General features: G+C 41.9%; 2 long non-coding RNA genes across 2 annotated transcripts in view; one reads left to right on the top strand and one right to left on the bottom strand.

The window, feature by feature from the left end:
• The window catches only part of LOC129527894 (uncharacterized), a 40,548-nt gene extending 34,773 nt beyond the window's left edge, over positions 1-5,775 (bottom strand). Inside the window, exon 1 of the long non-coding RNA XR_008672983.2 lies at positions 5,693-5,775. This is a non-coding gene — a long non-coding RNA (uncharacterized lncRNA). The remainder of the gene's footprint in view (positions 1-5,692) is intronic.
• On the top strand, positions 34-21,360 carry LOC129527893 (uncharacterized). Its single transcript, XR_008672981.2, has 3 exons — positions 34-250; positions 9,505-9,610; positions 16,793-21,360. It is a non-coding gene; the product is annotated as an uncharacterized lncRNA (long non-coding RNA).
• The last annotated feature ends 935 nt before the right edge of the window (positions 21,361-22,295 follow it).

Below are 22,295 nucleotides of genomic sequence, written 5' to 3'. Positions count from 1 at the left end.
TGAGAGCAGCAAGGGGGAAATCCACCTCCATGATCCAATAACCTCCCACCAGGTCCCTCCCCCAACACTGGGGACTACATTCAACATGAGATTTGGGTGTTAACACAGAGCTAAACCATATCACAGAGGAGACCATGTAAGGCCCTGGAGAACATGTGGGGCTGGGAAGGGCATAGGTGTAATGTGCTGGGACTGATGTTCCTGAAAGGACCATTCTGGCTGCTGTGTTTGTCAGGGATCAAGGTGGAATGTAAGTAATGAACTTGATTGTAGCAGAATCCAGAATATGAACTGGGTTATATTCTGTATAAATTTTAAAGGTAGAACCATCAACATTAGCTGATGGTTAGTGGTACCTTTGACCCAATGGATTGGTTAACTACAGAGGAGTAGAAGGGAAAGTAAGGAGGAAGCTCTCTGGCTGGAGTTCATGGAAAATGCTGAGGACTAGAGTTCTTCGCTCAGGGCTCTGTCTCCCTGTCTTGACATAACTGCAGCAGTGTGGGCAGAACGGAGTGGTTGGGCTCTGAACTAGACTTATCCACTCGTCTCTCTAGTCTTTCATTCACAAGTACTTAGTGAGGGCCTACTATGTACCAGGCGCAATGCTGAATTCTGGGAAGAGAGACAGCTAGTGAACAGGTTCCTCACCCACGGAACTCACAATCTAACCAGAGTCATGCACCCAAAATGACATTTTGGTCAATGACAGATCACTTATACAGTGGTGGCCCCATAAGATTACAATACTGTATTTGGACTGTACCTTTTCTATGTTTAGACATGTTTATATACATGCAAATATTTATATTGTGTTACAGTTGCCTACAGTATTCAGTACAGTAACCTGCTGCACAGGTTTGCAGCCTGGGAGCAAGAGGCTACCCTATACAGCCTGGGTGTGTAGTAGGCTATACCATCTAGGTTTGTGTAAGTGCACTCTATGATGTTCACACAATGTCAAAATAGCCTAAGGACAAATTTCTCAGGGCATATATCCGTCATTAAGTGATGCACACCGTATACTGGATTGCTTTATAGATGCAAGTAGGATTTCCCCACGTGCCCTATACCTTTTTACTTCCATTCAATTCTTCTCATGTTATTTCCACCTATTAAAATGTTTTCCTTTCCCTGAGGCCTCTTTTCACCTATCAAAGTCCTTTCCAGTTCAACTCCCAAGCTGTCTTCTTCATGAAGCCTCCTTCATTTCCTACCGTCCATTTTCAAAGCCCTTTATGGCTACCTTCCCTAGAATGCTCATTGCACTAGAAAGTGCCTTTTCTGTAACTGACTTTCCTCTCTTACAAGAATCTTGGAACTTATCTTCACCTGGGCTGTAGCTCCTAGCACATAGTAGATAATCAGAAATGACAAAAGAAAGCATGAATGTATTTTCCCAAGAGACAGAATGCAAAGTTAGAAGTGTAGAAGGCCAAGAACTTAGGCAGTATGATAGAGGTGGGGAAAAAGATAATTCAGAGAAAAAGAGAAGGTAGTCACAGAAAGGTCAGATGCAGGAAGAAACCATATTAAGGAAGGGAGGGGCAACGAATTAGCAGAGAGGTCACTAAGGGGTCTCTCTGCAAGGATGGGGTCACTGGATATCTCAGATAGGGTTTTTCTCTTAGGGTGGTGGAACAGAGGCCAATTTGTAAGAGGCTAACAAATGGATGCAGTGATTGTGGCCAGGTCCAAATTAGCTGTCATTTTCTCTATATTACTACTTATCTGTAGGAGTTGTTAATTAGTCATCCAAAGCATCTTTGTTTCTCAGAGTAAAGTGCAGAAAACAGAAACAATTAGGTATTTCAAGCAGGAGGGGCTGCGGGGGCGGAAGTCAGGAGGCTGCTGATCAAGTGTAGGTTTCAAGGCCAAACTATGGGTAGCATCCAGAGAACAGGCTGCTGCTGCTTTCACAATTACCAGGGCTGCTGCCTCAGCCACCTCATCCCTTGAAGCAGAAGCTGGAGGTCAGCTGTCGAAACACCCGCATCTGTTGGCGCTCGCTCATCAGCTGCTACAGCCGTGGAGAATGGCCTCTGCCTCCTGTCTGCCTTCCATATCTCTGGCAAGGGCAGCTCTCTGGCTAAACCAAGCTTTCCTGTAGAGCTTGAGTTCCAAGGCAGCCTTGGAAGGCTTTCAGCTTTCCAACCGTTCCAGATAGAAAGGGGATAAAATGGAGGTTGGGGGCGCTCCTCCAAATGTGTGCCATGGCCTCCCACACGGCTGGCAGGTGTGAGGGCCTCTGCCTTGTTACTGTCCCTCTGGGTGGAGGCTGGGTGGGCCGGGGCAGGTGCTGTGACACAAATGGACTTCACCAGGAAGCCTTTCCTGTCTCTCTCCTCCAACTGCAAAATGTTGTTCTCCAGCTCCCTCCTTTGCAATTTCATAGCTCTTTTCTTAATTATACTATGTATTACATCAGCCTGAGTTTATTGTTAATTAGATATATGTTGTTGCTCTTCTCCCCCGATGACTCATTTCTCAAAATGTATAGACTCAAAATAGAGTTTAGTCACAGAAAGTGTTCTATTATCATTATTGTTATTGTCTCCATTTATCTCTTTCCTAAATCCTAGCCATTCTGTGAGTGCTTGATCTCTACTTGCTACATTAAGTGGATCCTCAATGCTCCATCTTAATAGGTGGTAATTCCTCCTAAGGACCCCTCCCCCTACCACCCCAATTGTCTTAGTCCGTTCAGGCTGCTATCACAAAATACCATAGACTGGGTAGCTTATAAAAAACAGAGATTTATTTTTCACAGTTCTGGAGGCTGGAGGTCCACGATTAGGGTGCCAGCATGGTCAGGATCTGGTGAGGACTCACTTCTAGATTGCAGACTGACATCTTCTCACTGCCTCCTCACATGGCAGAAAGAGGATGAGAGATTTCTTTGGGGGCTCTTCCATAAAGGCACTAATCCCATCCCTGAGGGCTCTGCCCTCATGACTTCATTAGCTCCCATAGCCCACCTCCTAATAGCATCACACTGGGGGTTAGGATTTCAGCATATCAATTTTGGGAGGACACACTCTGTTGCACCAATACACACATACATAACACCTTCACCGCCCCCCCCCCCCCCCACACACACACACACACACGGTGACTTCCCTGGTATCATGCCTCCTACCCCCAGGTACATGGTTTTGGGAAAATAAAAGGGAGCACCCCTTTACAAAAAAAGTGGGGACATCTGTTGTAATAAAATAATATGTTTAATTTTCCCTGGGTGGCCAGAGAGTTCTCAGTCCACACTGACTCCAAGGAGTGACTAACTCTAAGTCAGCGGAGGGGGGTTGGCTCACTGAGTAGGATTTGCACCCCCTGCTGCTGTTGCCTTACTCTGTGTTTTGGGGAATGCTGCTGAAGATGAATGAGAGATTTATTGAGATCAACCTCCACTCCCTTGTTCCATGCAAGACCTGGATTTGGTTGCCAGTATTTCCTAAATGAGTTTATGGCAGAGTTGCTGTAACACATTTTTATCAAACTGAATATTTTATACTGAAACCTATATGAATACCATTAATATTATACTGTATTATACTCTGAAGGTTCAGTCTAATGACACAAGCATCTTTTTTTTTTTAACCTCATGAATGACGGACTAGGTCAGGCTTCCACATGGTGAGGAGGCAAAGAGAGAGGCCACTTGGGAACAGGATTGGCTTTTCTATTGGGTAGTTCTCTGTGATAATGGGTTTTGGTGACAGGATTTTGCACAGCTGCCCTTACTAAGGAAGCAGATGAGGTTTTGCTCACTTAAAGTGCCTCGAAGGTATTTTCTTAGTATAATAGGATACAATAATAATAACTGAACAGCTGAATTTGGAGGTAAAGTCAAGACAATATGATTATCATCTTTCGGTCTGAGGCATCTGATTTGCTGGCGTTTACGTTTATCGCCAGCTGGAGGTGGGCATCTACCGTTTTTGAGGGCTCTTGACATCTCCTCCTTCAAATAAGAATCAACAAATCTAGTCCGAAGGGGACACTATGGGTCAGGGCTGTGTTATGTACAGGGTTTTGCCCTTGGGAAGGAGATTGTCTCCCTGAGCAGGGAAGGAAGCCCCATAGCTTCACCGACAGCAGGCAGTAGTAAGGACCAGTTAGGTCCCTGGGATTCCCCAGCCAGGCAGCCCACTTTCTTTACTTCTTTTCTTTTCTTTGGCAAGACCCCTCTATTTGTCCTCTCAGTACAATGCAAATACCCAAGAGAGAGTCACATGGCCTCTCCAACCATTCTTGTTTCCGCCTGAGTTTGGAAGTTCCTCCAGGGCCTTTCTGTAGCAGGTATTCATCCCCTTGGCTGAAAAGGAGTTCCCTGGGAGCCGTGTGGGATCAGCGCCAGGGACACTAAGCAGTATATAAGACGAACAGGGGGTCTTTTCTTTGAGAACACAGTCCCATGGCAACCCGCCGGGAGGTCCCTGCTCAGAGCCAGCCTGCCTGGCAGAACTCATTTACTTAGCATTGCCTTGAATTATTCATCAGCTCTTGCAGAGAAACAAAATGCAGAGTCATTTTGTCTCCTGCAGAACTGGCTGTCCTACTCTTTGACCTCAGGAAATCTGAAAATTCACCGTGAGCATCCTGAACTCTCCAGCGCACTTTGGACAGGGACAGGAAAGGGTCTTGTCATCTTCCCCTTCGATGTAAGGTTGAGTCCTGCTGAGCGGGTGTCTCTGGCTACTGGGGCCTTTGGGCTGTGCCTTGTTCCTCTTCTCGCTGTTCATTAGGACAGGCTGTATCTCAGGCCTCCCACTGGATGGCCCTGATATCTTGACAGGTACTGGAGGTTGGAACACGTTCTCCTTCTTGACCCTGGGGCCATGCTTAGCCTCCCAGGCTTCCCTTCCTACAAGCTCCACACTCCTGGGCCCGGGCAACCCTTCTTCACGTAAGAACATACATGGGAAACACAGAAGGGACTTTCTCCCCATTGCCCCTGAACTTAAGCCTGCAACAACCCCACCACCTTTACTTTCAGTCCAAGCCCTTGAATTCTACTTCTCCAAGGAAATGTGATCCACCAGGCAAAAGCTCTGATTTCCTCCCTCTGCCACTAAACTTACCCACTGATACCCACTGTCTTCATACCTTTCTCTGTCTCCCTTCTTGACTGAAAGAAATCTTTTCTCTTAAAACATTGCTGTCTCTAGCTATGCCCTGGAACATCTCCCTTTGCCTGAAAACCCTGCTCCTTCACTCATGCCCTGCTTGCTTCTGTTCAGTCCTCTTCCAGAGAGGCAGTGTGGCATGCTAATTAGGGCGCTGGTGGCCTGAGAGTGAGTGCTAGTGCTGCCACCTGCCAGATGTGTGACCTGGGGCAGTTGCAGAGTGCCTTCAGCAATGTAGTAGATATTAGCAACTTCTGGTGATCACAGGTAGAGCAGTCTTTGACAACCTCTAACAAGCCTATGTTACCATGACAGCAAGTCTGAGGTCAAATTCTGCTAAAAGTACAAATATTTATTGTCAAGCAGGCACCAAACTACCACAAATCTGTTATTGCAAGCTTGGTTTCTGCTTGCTGTGTCCTCAAGCACTCTGACAAGCACCTTGCACATAGATGGAACAATACTCTGATAGCAGGACCAGTGTATTAGTCTATGTTCACACTGCTGTAAAGAACTACCTGAGACTGGGTAACTTATAAATAAAAGAGGTTTAATTGACTCACAGTTCCGAATGGCTGGGGAGGCCTCAGGAAACTTACAATCACGGCGGAAGGCAAAGGGGAAGCAAGGCAATTAAGTCTTACATGGCGGCGAGAGAGAGAGAGAGAGGGAGAGTGAAAAGGAAAGTGCCTTGCTTTTAAACCTTCAGATCTCATGAGAACTGTATTATGAGAACAGCAAGGGGAAGGCCACCCCCATGATCTAATGACTTCCCACCAGGCTCCTCCTCTGACACGTGGGGATTACAACTGGAAATAAGATTTGGATGGAGACACAAAGCCAAACCATATCAACCAGCCAGGCAAGACTGGGGAGAAGGGGCCTGGGGGACATAGCCACCTTTGGGGTATAGATTCCTGATTAGTAGACTTCGAATGTTAACTACCTACCCCAAGAGCTAAAGTTATATATACAAATGTCGCACTGAAGTTTACGTTAAATTAATTAATTAATTAATTTATTTATTTATTTTGAGATGGAGTCTTGCTCTGTCACCCAGGCTGCAGTGCAGTGGCATGATCTGGCTCACTGCAACCTCCACTTCCCAGGTTCAAGTGTTTCGCCTGCCTCAGCCTCCCAAGTAGCTGGGATTACAGATGCCCACCAATACGCCTGGCTAATTTTCGTGTTTTTGGTAGAGACGGGGATTCACCATGTTGGCCTGTCTGGTCTTGAACTCCTGACCTTAGGTGATCCACCCGCCTCGGCCTCCCAAAGTGCTGGGATTACAGACATGCGCCACCGTGCCCGGCCTACATTGAAATATTTTAAAGTAAATTATCATACAAACAGTATAGCAGTAAATGACTTAACCTTTCTGTGCCTCAGTTTCTTCATTCTGTAAAATGGCAATAATAATGGTGTCTATCCTACAGAAATGTTAGGAGGATTAAATGACTTAGTTAATACATATAAAACATTTGAAATTGAGCTTGGCACGTAGTAATTACACACTCAGTACCTTCGTTGTTATTTTCTTTCTCTAACTCACTTATTCCCAGCAACCCACAGAATTCTTCCTTAGACCTCACGTATCTTTACATCCTCTTTGCTGCCAAATTTCTTCAAAGCCTAAGCTTCACTCTATGCCTCTATTCAATCAATTCGACACCAGTTTTCCACTTGATTGTACATTTTTATCATAATACCTTATTTAATTCACCAAACATTGTTAAGTTAACAAATATACTGGGCATCCTGTGCTAGGTGCTGAGAAGGACTTCAAGAGATGTATTTAGTGAATGTGACTCTTTAAGGAGCTTATGGTAGAGTTAGAGAAAAGAATGCACAACTGAATTCCTTGAAGACCGGGGCCTCAACTTAAAATGTGATTATAGGGAGTGCAGTGGAAGGGGTCAAAATGTAAATATAAAGTACAAGTAGGACTGTTTATTTCTCACATATGGAAAAGACTACGCTTAGCACAACAGACACCACATGTTAACATTCCTAAGAGTTATGAAGTTCTAAAAATAGGGGGAATAGAAGAATACAGGCTTTCCTCAATTCAAGGGTGTTTTATGTTTGACATAAGATACTTTCACATATCTTAGGATCCAAAGAAAGGCAAAATCTAATTAAATGACCATTTTGAGCAGAAGTTGAAATTTTGCTTGAGCAGCAAAAGAATGAGTTATTGTCACTTGAACGTAAAGGCCATGGCTGAGGGGCATCACTTTTGAGTGTTCTCAAGATTGAGGCAGCAAGTAAGAATCTAATAAAGATCTAGGCCAATATCTTTGATTGCTGTGCAACTTCCAATAAATTGAGAAAGCAATGCAAAAAAAAAAAGTGATGCCCAGAAACTGACAGAAAGACCCAGAGTATTCCCCAGCTAAGTCTTATTTCAGAAAGAGGTAGAATTGGATATAGAAATGTTTAAGAATATCAACTCAACAGTATTACTACTTTTGCGTTAGGAATCTGTGCACATTTGGTATTTTAGGCATGTGAGTTATAAATAGGTCAGTCTTGACATTTCAATTAAAATGTTAATTAACTAATTTAGAGTTTTAATTTTAAGTGAAAATATTACTAAGTTTTACCTAATATTGAAAAGTAAAAAAATAAAATAAATAAATAAAAATAAATAAAATAAAAAAAGCAAAAAACTAAAAACTTAAGCTTAACCATACTTACAAGGTTGTGACTTGTTAACTTTTAAGAGGTTATTTCAGTAATCAGGATAATCAGATAATTTTGTTAAATCAGGCAATTGAATTCCTTAAAAAGGAAATAAAATATATTAAATTTGTACATGCAGCTTAAAATGTTTAAAGGCGTTTAACTGAATTTATAAGTGATACAAAATATTAATTTAAGGACTTCAAATGTAATTTTAAAATTTGCTAGCCTTGCAGATCTTGTTCTATTTATAGGTAGAACTTAAAACCTCACAATTAGGAGCTTGAGTTTCACATGTGTAATTTGATAAATTGAATCTTTTTCTTAAAAAAAAAAAAAAAAAGGCCGGGCACGGTGACTCACGCCTGTAATCCCAGCACTTTGGGAGCCCAAGGCAGGCGGATCACGAGGTCAGGAGATCGAGACCATCCTGGCTAACACGGTGAAACCCCGTCTCTACTAAAAATACAAAAAATTAGCCGAACGTCATGGCGGGCGCCTGTAGTCCCAGCTGCTCTGGAGGCTGAGGCAGGAGAATGGTGCGAACCCGGGAGGCGGAGCTTGCAGTGAGCTGAGATCGCGCCACTGCACTCCAGCCTGGGCGACAGAGAAGACTCCGTCTCAAAAAAATAAAAATAAAAATAAATAAAAATAAATAAATAAAAACATGGTCTCATTCTGTGGCCCAGGCTGGAGTGCAGTGGTGTATTCACGGCTCACTACAGCCTTCACCTCCTGGCCTCAAGTGATCCTCCCATCTCAACCTCCTGAGTAGTTCGGACTACAAGTGAGTGCCACTTTGCCCAGCTAATATTTGCATTTTTTGTAGAGACAGAGTTTCTCCACGTTGCCCAGGCTGGTCTGGAACTCCTGGGCTCACGCAATCCTCTTGCCTCAGCCTCTCAAAGTGCTGGGATTACACTTAAGAGCCTAAGCTTCACTCTGTGTCTCTACTCAATCAATTCTACACCAATTTTCCACTTGATTGTACATATCCATCATAATTTCTTATTTAATTCCTCCATACATGGCCGATAAATTGAATATTAAATAAATGAAAACCGTCAAAAGCCCTATCCCCCCGAGTGATTTCCCCCCCAAAAAAACTGCCCTTAAAGCAGTTAAAGCAGTTAAACAACTATTTTATTATCCCACTGTGGAATACCTAGGCTTTGCCATCCAAGTCTTTATATTATTTTGAGTATAAATCTCATTTCTCTGACAAGACCATAAACTCATTTGGGGCCATAAATGTGCCACCTATTTCTGTTGTATCCCCCAGAGGACATATATACAGTAGATGCTTCTTTTGCAACTGCTGTATGGCTTTGGGCAGGTCACATTATCCCTCCAGCCTCTGGCATCTGAAATGGAGGGGATGGGCCATGCTGGTAGAGAGAAAGACCCGTGTCTATCTTGTGGCTGCTGTATTTCTGGGGCCCACACCTGTCTGACGCACATGGCAGGTACTGTACATACATCATTGAATGAATGGACAAATGCACTAGTTACTTCTAAGACTTCTTTTATGTGTACCCCAACTGTTACATCCCTCAATGTCTAGAAAGACTGCAGGAGCAGTCCACTGACAGAAAGAAGGGAATCTTACCCATGACAGATTAGATTACAATTGGAATCCAGGAGATGAGGCAAATTTTTCCTTAACTGTTCCCATGTGGTCACCTTGCAGCCCAAAGTGATTCTCCTGCTGGCTTCCATCAGATCTGCTCCTGTCCCAGAGGGTCCTGCTCCTGCCTTTGTTCAGGGAAACCTAACATTCTTCAGAGTGGAGCACGGTAGGCATGAACATTAATGGCATCCCATTAATTAAAGTTGAAGCAAACCTGGGCAGTGTGGTGTGGTACAGAGTTTTCTTCCTGACTCTGCCTCAAATTCTGTACTATTTTGAGCAATTTCTATCCTCTTTTTGGAAGCTTATTCTGGAACATAAGACCTGTGGCAGCAGTTCTTAAACTTTTTGTTCTCACGACTCTTTCATACATTTAAAAATTACTGAAAACAACCAAAGAGATTTTGTGATATCTACTGAGTTATGCCTATTGATATTTACTGTAGTACACATTAGAACTGAGACATCTTTAAAACGGAAGAACACACAAGCACAGCTTCCGTTTGTCATCAGAGTGAAGATGTCACCATATATCATGGAGCCTCTGAAAATCCCATGATCCACTTGAGGGAGAGTGGTCATGAAAAAACATCTTAGCCTCATGGTGGAAATAGCTTCCAGCTTGCTGACTTCAGACTCCACCTTGAGGACCCCTGATCTAAAGGGCTGTGGTGCAGTGACACCTGCCCATCACGAAGGCTTAGGTTTCATTAAGAAAAAGGAAGACTGAAGAGGTTATTGTTTTAACTCCAAGATGCAGAAGCCACCTCACACTCTCACATATTTCCTTTGGCCTTCAGAGCCACGGGGACCACAGGGCTGTGGCTGCCTAAGAACTCCCTTCATTTCCATGTGTCCTGTTTGTTGTTGCCAACAGGGTGTGTCAGTGGGTCCGACTATCTCCCCCAACTGCCTCATTCCTGCCAATCCAGACCCCAAGTCAACACTCAGGGACACAGCCTGACTTTATGAGAACTGGGCACACCATGGAAATAACTTCTGGAGCAGCTGTAAAACTGACATAGGATGGGACTGGCTTTTTCCTTAAACCCAGAAAACCCAGTGCACCTTCTGCCAAGTCAGCATTTGCTGGCAAAAATCCTATGCGAGCGGCCAGACTCTGGTGAGCCATGGGAGACGAGATGGCAGTGGATGGAGCAGGCAGCACTGGCAGAAGGTTGATGAGGGCAAGGAGAGGGCTGGGCAGGCACCACCAACAGGGATAGTTAGAGGCCCATCTGTGCCTGGGAGGTTGAGGCATGGAGAAACCTGAATTTGGTGCTCAGCCTCCTAGGGCTCTAGACAGTGAAGGACAAGAAGGTCATCCATGTGTCTTGTCCATTCCATCATGCAGTTTTATAACACTACATGTTTTCATCTGTCTGGCAGCTTTGCCAAGATTTTAGCATTCCAGGACATCTGATTAGCTGCCCCCTTGCCATATCCCATTCCACCAGCTCTTTCTCCTGTAGGGTATTGACCACTCCAGGATGAACTGCACAGTACTATACAGAGTCAAGGACATAACCACTGTAGTCCATTGGGATGCCAGTTTGAGCAAATACTATGCAGAATGAAGTGTCTGCACTGGAGGTTCACCTGCTTCATATTCTCTTAGAAAGCCAGACAAGATCCCCTCACCACAAGGTAGAGGCACCCCAGAGAGGCTAGGGGACACAGGTAAGGGCCCTGCCCCTGGGCAAAATTCCAGAGTTGGCAGTCCCTCCTCCCCCACCCTGTTCCCTTTCCACATTCATCTCCTTCTTCCTAGGACAGAGCTGGACACGATGCTTTGTTCTGGGACCTCCTAACATTTTTGGAAAAATTATGTATCCCCATCACACATTTTTAAATTATCGTATACAATTTTTATTGCAGGTTTAAATAATTAAAGAGGATATAATTTCTGGCACATTGACTTTTAAAACTGTTAAATCATTCAATTAAATGTATTAAATACCCACCTCCTTGTATTCAAAAAGCACATGAATAAGCTCTTTTGTAACAGTCAGAAATTTTCCATTATTTATTTTTTTCTCCTTGACTCACATTTCTATCTTATGTTACCCGCAGAATTTTATTAGTATAAGATGCTTTTAAGCTTGATAATCTTTTATTGAGCACCACATCATAATTCTTGGCAGCAAAACAAGTTCATAAGTTAAAATTTAACATATTTAATTTTTTCTAGATTGACTATTTATTATTATTAATACAAAATTAGTTGAAATTTTCTGTCACCAGAAGACTATGCTTGTTAATAAATATTCTGCATTGATTTATCATTACAATTTATATTAGCACATACTTGGGTAAAATAAAGCCATTATAATATAACATTTTAAAATAACCATTAAACATACAAAGGAAATTAGTCTTTAAATAAAAAGATAAATTGGTGTATCATGAATCAATGCTGCTTATTGCTAGAATAAGATGATATTTTGTGGAAATTATTAGCAAAAAAAGAGGAGCCAATGTGCCACTAAATCTACAGAAAAGTTGAAGCAAACAGGAGACTTGTATCCAAATTTAAAAATAAACATGAATTTACAGTACACAATCTTTTGGCAAAAGTTGAAAGAAATGGTTCACCCGTGAGTTTGAGTAAATGTTTAAGAAAATATGTCCATCTAGCTTGCTTTAATTTGAAACTATAAGGTTAATCTTTCACCTCCTCCTACTTAAAATCAATGCAAAATATGTATGTGAGACACAGGCATCGGTATTTCAGGTTGACCCTCTCCGGCACCATCCAGGGCTTTCCTCTGGGGGACAGTACACCCTAGTGAGATTTGGCATGCATGACAGGTAGACTTTCCTTTTAAAAAGTGCCACTGAGGCCATTGCACAAAAGGAATCAAGTATGAGAACTAGCATGACAGCCAAAGGGTGTCCAAACATGATCAGTTTTGAGAAAGAGTATATATGGAAACTAGGATTCGGAATGTAATTCTCTTAAAATTACCCATGCCCATGTGCCCCTTGAGACTTAGTAATCCCTACCAGTGGGCTGCTCTGGGGCACCCTCTGTCAATCATCAGTTCTTTGACTGCACTTATCCCAATGTCCATTTTCTTCAAGCCAAAGATCTAGGGCCCCCATTTCAACAACCCCACTACAGCAGTCTTCCTCTCTCCCCACCCTCAATCTTCCAGGCACAACTCTCATTCTTGGGACTTCAGACCCTGGTTTCTGATTTGTCACACAATGACCTGAGTCCATCCAAATATATCATTTGCAACTGAGAGGTAGACAGTTTCTAAAGGCCTTGCCTCTTGTTGGTGAAGTAGTTGGGGACACTCCTATGCTCTTACCCACTGTGTCCTTTCTGCCTTTTTTCCCATGTACCCCAGTCTCTTCAGTATCTCAAGGTTGCTATACACAATAAGCTGCAATATACACAAATAAGGCAGCAACCAGAAAAGTACCCCAAATATAACTTCAGTTTGCTGGGTAGTTAATCTGGGTCCATAGCTCAGAAGCACCTTTAAAGCCCAGTTTCTGGAAAGAGAGATGGAGGAAGAGGAACAGAGTTACTCAAGTGTGGTCATGACAAAAGTGCAGAATTGGAGGGTGCTAGATTGTCCAGATGAGCAGCTCAGGTGCTAGAACCAAGGGATCCTACTGGTATTCACCTCCATCCCCACTACGCTCCCTCCCTTCCCATTGTTCCTGCCACATCAGAATTCCCAGAGTGGAGCAGAAAGAACTAGACATGGAAAAGTGAAGGAATAAGGTGGTAATTCCTCAGTCTTCAGCTATACTTCCCATGACAAAGGGAGAAGGAAAGGGATTGACCTTAGACACTATCTCTAGGCAAAACAAGATTTCCGTGGCATTCTCTCACCTTCTTTTCCCAATTTCTCATCCCGTCTCTCCAGATGGCTTCTTTCCTACTCCCTTCCCTGGCTGCCAGTAGAGGTATTTTTAGGTCTGGGGGCCTCCCCTAGTGGCAACCAGGGAAGAGGAATGCCCAAGCACCTGGGTTTCCTGTGGTTACATTGACTCAGGAATTCAGGGGTTCCTCCTTCTTCAAGCCTCAGCCTGACAATTCAAGAAATGCCAAGAACTTTCTGGAAGTGAAGCAAGCTGACCCATTTGACCTGGAATGAGTGATCTGTTGAACAATTCTGTAGCTATAAAAAAAGTATTCATTTATAATTGTATCAAGTTGTAGTTTATAGTCTGCTTAATAAGGCCATTAGCTATATTACAGCATGTTGTGCCCAGCAGAATCTTTAATGACTTCTGCGGACTAACAAGACAGGTATTGAGTGTGATGTCGGTGTTATTATCCTCATTTTACAGAAGAGAAATAAGTAGTGGGCCCAAATTCCCAGTCTATAGACAGAGAGGTGACTCAGCGGCTAAAGTCAAGGTCTGCTTTGAGCCATTCTTAGTTTGCCCATTTGTGCTTGATCAACCTATGGCAAGGTTTTCCCTCTACCACTGGGGTTCTTCCATCTTCTAACAGTGAAAGGAACAATTAAAGGGTTATATGTTAGCATATATGTATGTGTTTCTCACCTAGAAGAGTAAAACCTTCTTGAGAGCAGAATCCTGGTTTGGCCTGATCCATCTTTGCATCCCCCATATTATCTGACACCACATGAGCTGGCATTGTGCCTTGTAGGTAGCAGACACTTAATATATATTACATATTTGTGAAAAAATAAGTAAATACCCCCTTTTCCTGAAACAGGTTATTGCATCTTGATTATCAAGCATCATTTCACAATTTTCCATATACATAATGTGTTCTGATAGATAATTTCAAGTCACACACAGTGATTTTCAGAAATATATGATTTGGCAACTGTGGGTTATCTAAAAAGCAGATCTGTGGAAATTAAAACAAAACAACCAAATGAAAAGCACGTCATATTACTAAGTTCCAAGTGTTCTTATCCTAGTGCCGTATTGTCTGTTTACCAACTACAAGTCCACAAAAGCTGATGGTGTAAATAAACATCTGCTACCTTCTTGGGAAAATTACATTCACTGAACTTTAAAATCCTGGATTCCTAACAAACAGAATATTTGGGAAGAGCTAGGGATGACTAAATTGAGATAAGAGAATACAGAAAGCTAGATTGGTAGGGGATGGTGGCCACTGAAAAATGCAAGGTACTATGTCTGTTTGCAATGTATTTGTAATCTCTTGGGGTCAATTAAACTTATAGAAATGATATTTAAGAAGACTTAGCTTGGCGTCTAGGTTCAAATGACTGTTTGGTCCGGTTCTGGTCAGGGAAGATTTGAGATCTGAGCTGGGCATTAAAAACTGTTTAAAATTCGGGGAGGAGATGGAAGGTCTATTGGAGAGGGCTGAGGGTGAAGCAGCCAAGAGTCTAGAATCAGGGAGAAGCTGACTTCGCACAGGTGGTATTTTCCCACCTCTGCACACCTGCCTCTCTTTGCCAGTCTAAGTGTTGCCTCTCTTCTCACATTTACTTCTTCTGCTGAACTGCACCACATTTTCCTCCCATGCTGGTAATTTCTCGGCCTTAGTGGAAGGTGGAGATTAGCTGTCTGTGGCAGAGACTGCTGGTCAACATGATATCTGTTCTCCTTTTTCTTCTTGGAAATAAATCTAAGTGCTGGCCAATGGGATATAAACAGAAGTGGCATTCACCTTCTGGAAAATGTCCTTCAAGGGAAGTGGTTTATCACATTCCCACCCCATCTCCTTCCCACTGACTGGAATGCAGATCATAAGGTAGAAGCTGTCACCTAGGATAACAGAGTGATGAGATTAATAAAGCACAAGTTGCTGACAGTACAGAGTTCCTGGCAGCCCTGGGCTATCCCCAGAATTCTTTTATGTGAGAAAGAAAAAAGAAAAAAGCCAGTGTTAATATTTTTATTGTTGGATTTTTTTTTTCATTTCTATCTTTTGCAGCTGGGCCTTTTATCTTTTACACTCTAGGATTAGAGCTAACTTTACACAAGGAAAATTAGTTTTTTTAATTAACAAAAGGATGATTGTACAATTTATAAATTTAAAAAATGCAAATAGAAATCAGGAGATGCCATTGTGTCTGCTAAAATTCTTAAAAAAAAAAAGAAAAGTGATAAAACTCTATGGTGCTAAGGCTTCAGGGAAACAGGTAGGTTAAAGTGGACTTTAACAGGTAGATTAAAGGTTGAGAGTTGGTATAAGTCTTCTAGAAAACACTGGCCACTTAAGTCACTTGCCTTAAATATGTTACCCAGTGATCTAATTCTTGAAAGACTGGAAAATACATTGTAATCAATGACTTAAAAGTAAAAATGTATAAAGATAATCATAGCAGTTATTTAAACAGCAGAAAACCAAAACTGCCTAAATGTAGTACTACAGGGGAATGGTAAATGATTGTATATTGAATTGATGGAGAACCATCCAGCCATTTCAAATAATATATGATAACTACCATGCAATAATTTGCAAACATACTTGTAAAATAATGTTAAATTAAAAAAAAAATCCCGGATGCTAAATATACATTGGGATGGTAGCTGTCAAATTTTGGCTGTTGACTCAACCTTGTTCCTTTCATCTCATTTTACCCATCCACATAGCATCCAGGGAGAACCGAGTGTCCCAGATGTGTTCATTGCAAATTCCTGGACTCTCCCTATATTGCTACCTTTGCAGAAACATTCCCTTCTTCTTTATTTGAACCTTACTTATTCTTGAATTTTGGGTTTTGTGTTTTACAAAGTGATTCCCAGTGGAACATCTCAGGTAGACAAAAAGGCTTTTAAGAATCATCAGGTATTCCACAGTAGCCAGACAGGCCCAAAGCAGTGACAGACCACTCACAAAAAGAATTATGGATGTAGCTTTGGAGCATGTGGTGGACTTAAGTAAAAATAATAGAAGACCTATATTTTAAAGAGAATTTTACTGGGGGGTGGGGAGGGGGGAGGCGGTGCAGAACTTAGCCAGATCGGAGTAAAAGGCTCTGAGATTTCACAAATTGAAAAATGACTTTGTGTCCCACAATTTTTTTGAGTAAGGAGTAGGCTCAGAAGGCTATTCAGCTGACAACACGGGCTATTTCTATGGAAAAAGAAGGTTGTCTCAGGAGGAAAGGCCCAGAGCCCAGGTGGAGGAGCCAAGAGTAATGGAGAACAATGGACTGGGAGCTACTCCCCTAGAGCGGAGTGGATCCTGCTGTCAGAATAGGGGGACCTGGCAACGTGCCCAGCAGGATTATGAATTGGAATTGGTGACTGCTATATGTCTTCTTTTAATTCCCCTTTTTAAGGGACGTATTTACTGCCATTGTCCTATCCCTGTCTCACTATTGTTTGTTGAGTGTGTGCAGAGCATATAACTTATCTCTTTAATTTACAGGTCTCTGGATCCAGGGAAGTCACAGCCAAGGAAGTGCATGTGAGAAGCCTAACCCTCATTTGGACTTGACAGAAATCACAGGATCCTAGACTTTGCCATAATTGATGCTATAATTGAATGCAATTCATGGGGGTCCTGGCGGGAATCAGTATATTTTTGCATGTGAAAGGACTGTGAATAATTGGAATTACAGGAAAGGTGATTGTCTACTTTTGTAGTAATGGCCACCAGTGATTCACGCCCTCAGTCTGCAAGTAGCCCCTTCCCACATTGACTCTGGGCTTGGCCGTGTGAATGACTATGGCTGCCAATGGGACATCAGCACATGCAATGCATGCAGAGGCCTGGAGAAACACTCGCTCCTTAGGGCTTGCCCTCTCTTGCTGCTTCCATGGAGCCCTCCCATCACTACATGAATGAGCCCGGGTTGACCAATCAGAGGATGGGAGACTATGTGGAGAAGAGCCCCAGCTGTCCCAGCCAGGCCAGCTGAGGGTCTCAAAGATGTCAGTGAGTTCCACTTCAGCCCAACTGGCTCAAACTAGAAGAAATACTAGTTATTCCATAGGATCATTTGATTGTGTTAAACCATTAAGTTTTGAGGTGGTTTTTTAAGGCGGAGAAAGCTAACCAATATGGAAAGGCTCAAATATAGATAAATCCAGCAGCAGATGGAAGATGGGGGAGGTGACATTGAGGTAGCAAAATCTCTGGAGCCAGTTGTGTGGGCAGTTTCCTAAGAAAACCTAAAGCAGTTCACAGAGGGTGACCCTAGTATGGCCGATGGAGAGCCACAAAAAAGAAAATGCCAGAAGTCAAGTTCAATGGGAAAATTGAAGATGGAAACTGAAGCATGAACAGTAAGTTTGGAAGTCTGTGGGATTAACAAGAGACCAAGTGGTGGGAGAAATGAATGGGTTAGACCAAGCGATTCAGAAATAAAGCTTTGGGCAAGAGGAAGTCATAGGTCCTCCTTTTATGAAGCAACTAATAATGCCTATACCCTACTGTACAGCAATTAAATCTGAATCTCTGAGAGTAGGGTCTAGGTATTTTTTAAGCATTGAAAAAAAGCTTTGAAAGAGTATTTAAAAAGCTTCCCAGGTGATTGGATTATGGAGTAGGAGAAGACTCTGGAAGAGATGACGCAATCCCTAGAGCAAGACCCATCAGGTTTCTGAGAAATGAGTAAATACAGAATCTCTCAGAATCTCCTCATTTTCATATATTTTGTGATTGATCTAAACTGCTATTAACCTCAAAGATCAGTGTTAGGACTTGATGACTAATGGCTATTTCTGAGTCAAAAATGAAATAGCACTTATTTTCGTAACGTAATAAAATTCAAGTGCACATTAACTCAGATCCCGTGAATCAGCGAATATGATCATTTGAACAGAGCCTGAAGTTATCTATGGAAATATATTTTGCATAAGTTATCACACAAGATTTCAAGATTTTGGTAGAAAGGCTTAAACTAACAAAAAAGAAATATCTTAAATGAGTAAGCCAGCCTGATAACTGAGACAATAAGGAGTAGTGGGGAGCTATGACAAATCAGATTTAGGGAGGAGGCTTTGTGCCATCCAAAAGAAAAGAATTGAAGGCCAGTTTAGCCCACAGGCTGCCAGTTTATGGAACTCTGAGTCATACTAGAAACCATTATAATAGAGAAGTAAACATAAGTATAGAATTACAATAAATGAGGGGTCAGGAGAGGATTTGAAGAAGCAAGGAGCATGGAAATATTTTAAAGGCTGAGCAGTTTTTTTGACATCTTTAAATTTAATTTTTAAATTTAAAAAACTTTTCATTTGGAAAAGATTTTATTGACAAACATTCTTAAAAAATTGTACAAAGGCTTTCTCCATATTCTTCACCAAGATTCTCCAAATGTTGACATCTAACAAGACTACGTACAATGATTAAGATCAGGAATTTTTCTCTGATATAATACTATTATCTAATCTATAGGCCTTATTCAAATATCATTAATTATCCTAATGATCTTTTTTTCTGGCTCAGGACCTAATCCAGGATCACACATTGCATTTGGTTGTTATGTTTCCTTTAATCTGGAAGAGGTTTTTCTGTGTGTGTTATTGGTAACCTTAATATTTTCAAAGAATTTTGGTCAGTTATTTCACGAAATGGTACTGAAGTTGGGTTTGTCTAATGTTTGCTCACAATTTAAATTTGGGTTATACATTTTTGGAATAAATATTACAGAGTGATGCTGTATCCATCTTAGTGCATTGTAATCAGACATATGATGCCAATTTGGACCATTATAGGTCATGAAAATTTTGATCACTAAATTAGCATGGAGCCTGCCATGTTTCCCTACTATAATGTCACTATTGTTTCCTTTGTAATTAGTATAAAACTTATGAAGTGAAAGCTAGCCAATACAGGGAGGCTCAAATAGGGATAAACCCAGCAGATAGAAGATGAGGGAGGTGACATATTTTGACATATGTAAATATCTTGTTAGTCATCATAGTTTTGTTCACTAATTTTAAAATTTATTGGTGAACCTTGCCTAAAGCAGTTAGGGTGGTATTTGCCAAATGGTGATTTTCTAACTCCATTATTTCTTTTATATTTATTAGTTGGAATTCTACTGTACTTCTTCTTCTCTCCCATTTATTTGTTTGTTAGTATCAGTATAGTCTCGTGCATTCTTACTTTATTCCTTGGATTATAATCCATTACTAGCGTTATTTTATTGCTCAAATTGTCCCAGATTTGACTGTAGGGAGTTTCTTCGAGTAGCCTCCTGTGTTCTTTTGACATATTCCCAATCTTTTTGTGGGTGTATTTTCTTATTTCTGGCATTATAAGACAATTCATGCCCATCTTCTACTTACCCTGTCTCAGACCTAGAATCAGCCACTTTCTCCAAGAGACCTAGTAACTTTTATTGGTAAATGGTATTAAGAAACCAAGATCTGGGCAATTGGTATGTTAATTGGTATTGGGTGTCATTGCTTCTAGGCTCTCTCAGCAGACAGAAATAGGAAATACATGTGGGAACACACATGCATATATTTATAGATGCATATTTCTATATGTATCTATAAATTAAAAGCCATGAGTGCATGCTGATACCTCCAATTCTAATTCAACACTACTGAATTCATTCTAGCTTCCCACCTTTATTTGTAACTCCTTTCTCTGACTGTCAGAAACACGGCCCTAATATTTTAATAGTACATTATTTCTAAATCCTTGGATACATTGAAGTGGTTTAGAAAGTCCACTCATCTTTCCATACATTCATTTTCAAAAATGTCCATATCTAAATAAAACATTCTCACTGTGTCTCCTAAAAATACACAACCAAAGTATTATCCAGTTACAGCATCTGTCTCCAAGTCCAGGACTTCTGGATAATATGAAATCTTACTTCATTTTGGATGTAGTTCTTTGTGGTTAGACAAAACTATGGCTATAGCAAATTTATCAATCACCCACACATCCAATACACAATAAAGAGAAGAACAAGAATGACTTCAATAAAAAATGTCAATTACAAAGAGAATTGAGAAAACACGCACACGCACGCGTGCGCGCGCACACACACACACACACTGGACATTAGTACATACAAGACGTAATCCCCTAGGATGGGTATGTGACTTGGGATGAGAACATGACTTAAACAATCCAATCAGTCAGGGTGAATCTTGAGCTTCTGACTTAGAGATGCTGATACTGAGGATATTCTTTCTTTCTTTCAGCATTATGGTCTGATAATGCTCTGACAGTGGGGGAGGTCAAGCAATCTGGCAGCCTCCGGTTTTCATCTCTGGGAGACTCTTCTCTGTTCATTGACCTCGATAGCCATATCTAGAGAAGTTTCCCTTCCCAGGGGCTGTATAACTTTAGCATCCCCTTTTCCTTTTCTGTGTGTGTAACTTTACAGAGCCTGAGATTGCCTTAGGGCTTGAGCAGACATGGACTATGGTTGTCCAGGATTGGGATTTCTTTAGCAATATAGCTGATATAGTTTGGCTGTGTCCCCACCCAAATCTGATCGTGAATTGTAGTTCCCATAATCCCCATGTGTTATGGGAGGGACTAGGTGGAGATAACTGAATAATGGGGGCAGTTCCCCCATCCTGTTGTGGTGACAGTGAGTTAGTTCTCACGAGTTCCAATGGTTTTATAAGGGGCTTCCCCCTTTGCTGGGCACTCATTTTTCTTCTCTCTGCTGCCATGTGAAGAAGGACACGTTTGCCTCCCCTTCTGCCATGATTGTAAGTTTCCTGAGGCCTCCACCCATGAGGAACTGTGAGTGCATTAAAACTCTTTCCTTTGGCCAGGGGCGGTGGCTCACGCCTGTAATCCCAGCACTTTGGGAGGCCGAGGCGGGTGGATCATGAGGTCAGGAGATCGAGACCATCCTGGCTAACACGGTGAAACCCCATCTCTACTAAAAATACAAAAAAGTTAGCCAGACGTGGTGGCGGGTGCCTGAAGTCCCAGCTACTCAGGAGGCTGAGGCAGGAGAATGGCATGAACCTGGGAGGTGGGGCTTGCAGTGAGCCAAGATTGCGCCACTGCACTCCAGCCTGGGCGACACAGCGAGACTCTGTCTCAAAAAAAAAAAAAAAAAAAAAAAAAAAAACAAGAAAAAACAAAAAACTCTTTCCTTTATAAATCACCCAGTCTTGGGTATGTCTTCATAGCAGCGTGAAAACAGACTAATACAATAGCTTTTTACAAAACTTAATTATCATCAGTATATTTGACAAATCACTTCCATGGGCTGGAAACCATAGACAGAAAGCCTGTCTCTGCTCATTCTATTTGAGACAGGAATTTCCACTGTCTAAAAACAGGCCTCTGTTATATCATCATCCCGTCAGGCTTTAGTGTAATTGCCACTTTTATCTTGGCTCTTCTTCTGGAAGTTTCTGACAATAACTTGGAGTATAATGATTTGCTCCCTGCCCTCAGGTTCTGATACGGTTTGAATGTTTTGTTCCCTCCAAATTTCATGTTAAAATACGATCCTTAATGTTGGTGGTGGAGCCTAGTAGCAGGTGTTTGGGTCATGGGGGTGGATTCCTCATGAATGGCTTGGTGCCTTCCTCGTGGTAATGAGTGAGTTCTCACTCTGAGTTTATGGGAGATCTGGTTGTTTAAAAGAATGTGGCACTTTCCCCCACCCCCTGCTTGCTTCCTGTCTCACCATGTGAAACACTGGTTCCCCTTTGCCTTCTGCCATGACTGTGAGCTTCCTGACACTCTCACCAGAGGCAGATGCTGGCACCATGCTTCCTGTACAGCCTGCAGAAAATGTGAGCCAAAATAAATGTGTTTTCTTTATAAATTACCCAGCCTCAGGTATTCCTTTATAGCAGTGCAGAAGAGACTAATACAGGTTCTATCACAACTGTACTTGTTTGCTTTGTCAGATGGAGACTTTTCAGTAGGAAGTATTTGGGAGTAGCCTGAAGGGTTAGTGTTGTCTGTTGCACCCATCTTACCTCCT

The sequence above is a fragment of the Gorilla gorilla genome, chromosome 19 (assembly GCF_029281585.2).
Source record: "Gorilla gorilla gorilla isolate KB3781 chromosome 19, NHGRI_mGorGor1-v2.1_pri, whole genome shotgun sequence".
Lineage (NCBI taxonomy): Eukaryota > Metazoa > Chordata > Mammalia > Primates > Hominidae > Gorilla > Gorilla gorilla.
This window is presented reverse-complemented; position numbering and strand designations above follow the sequence as displayed.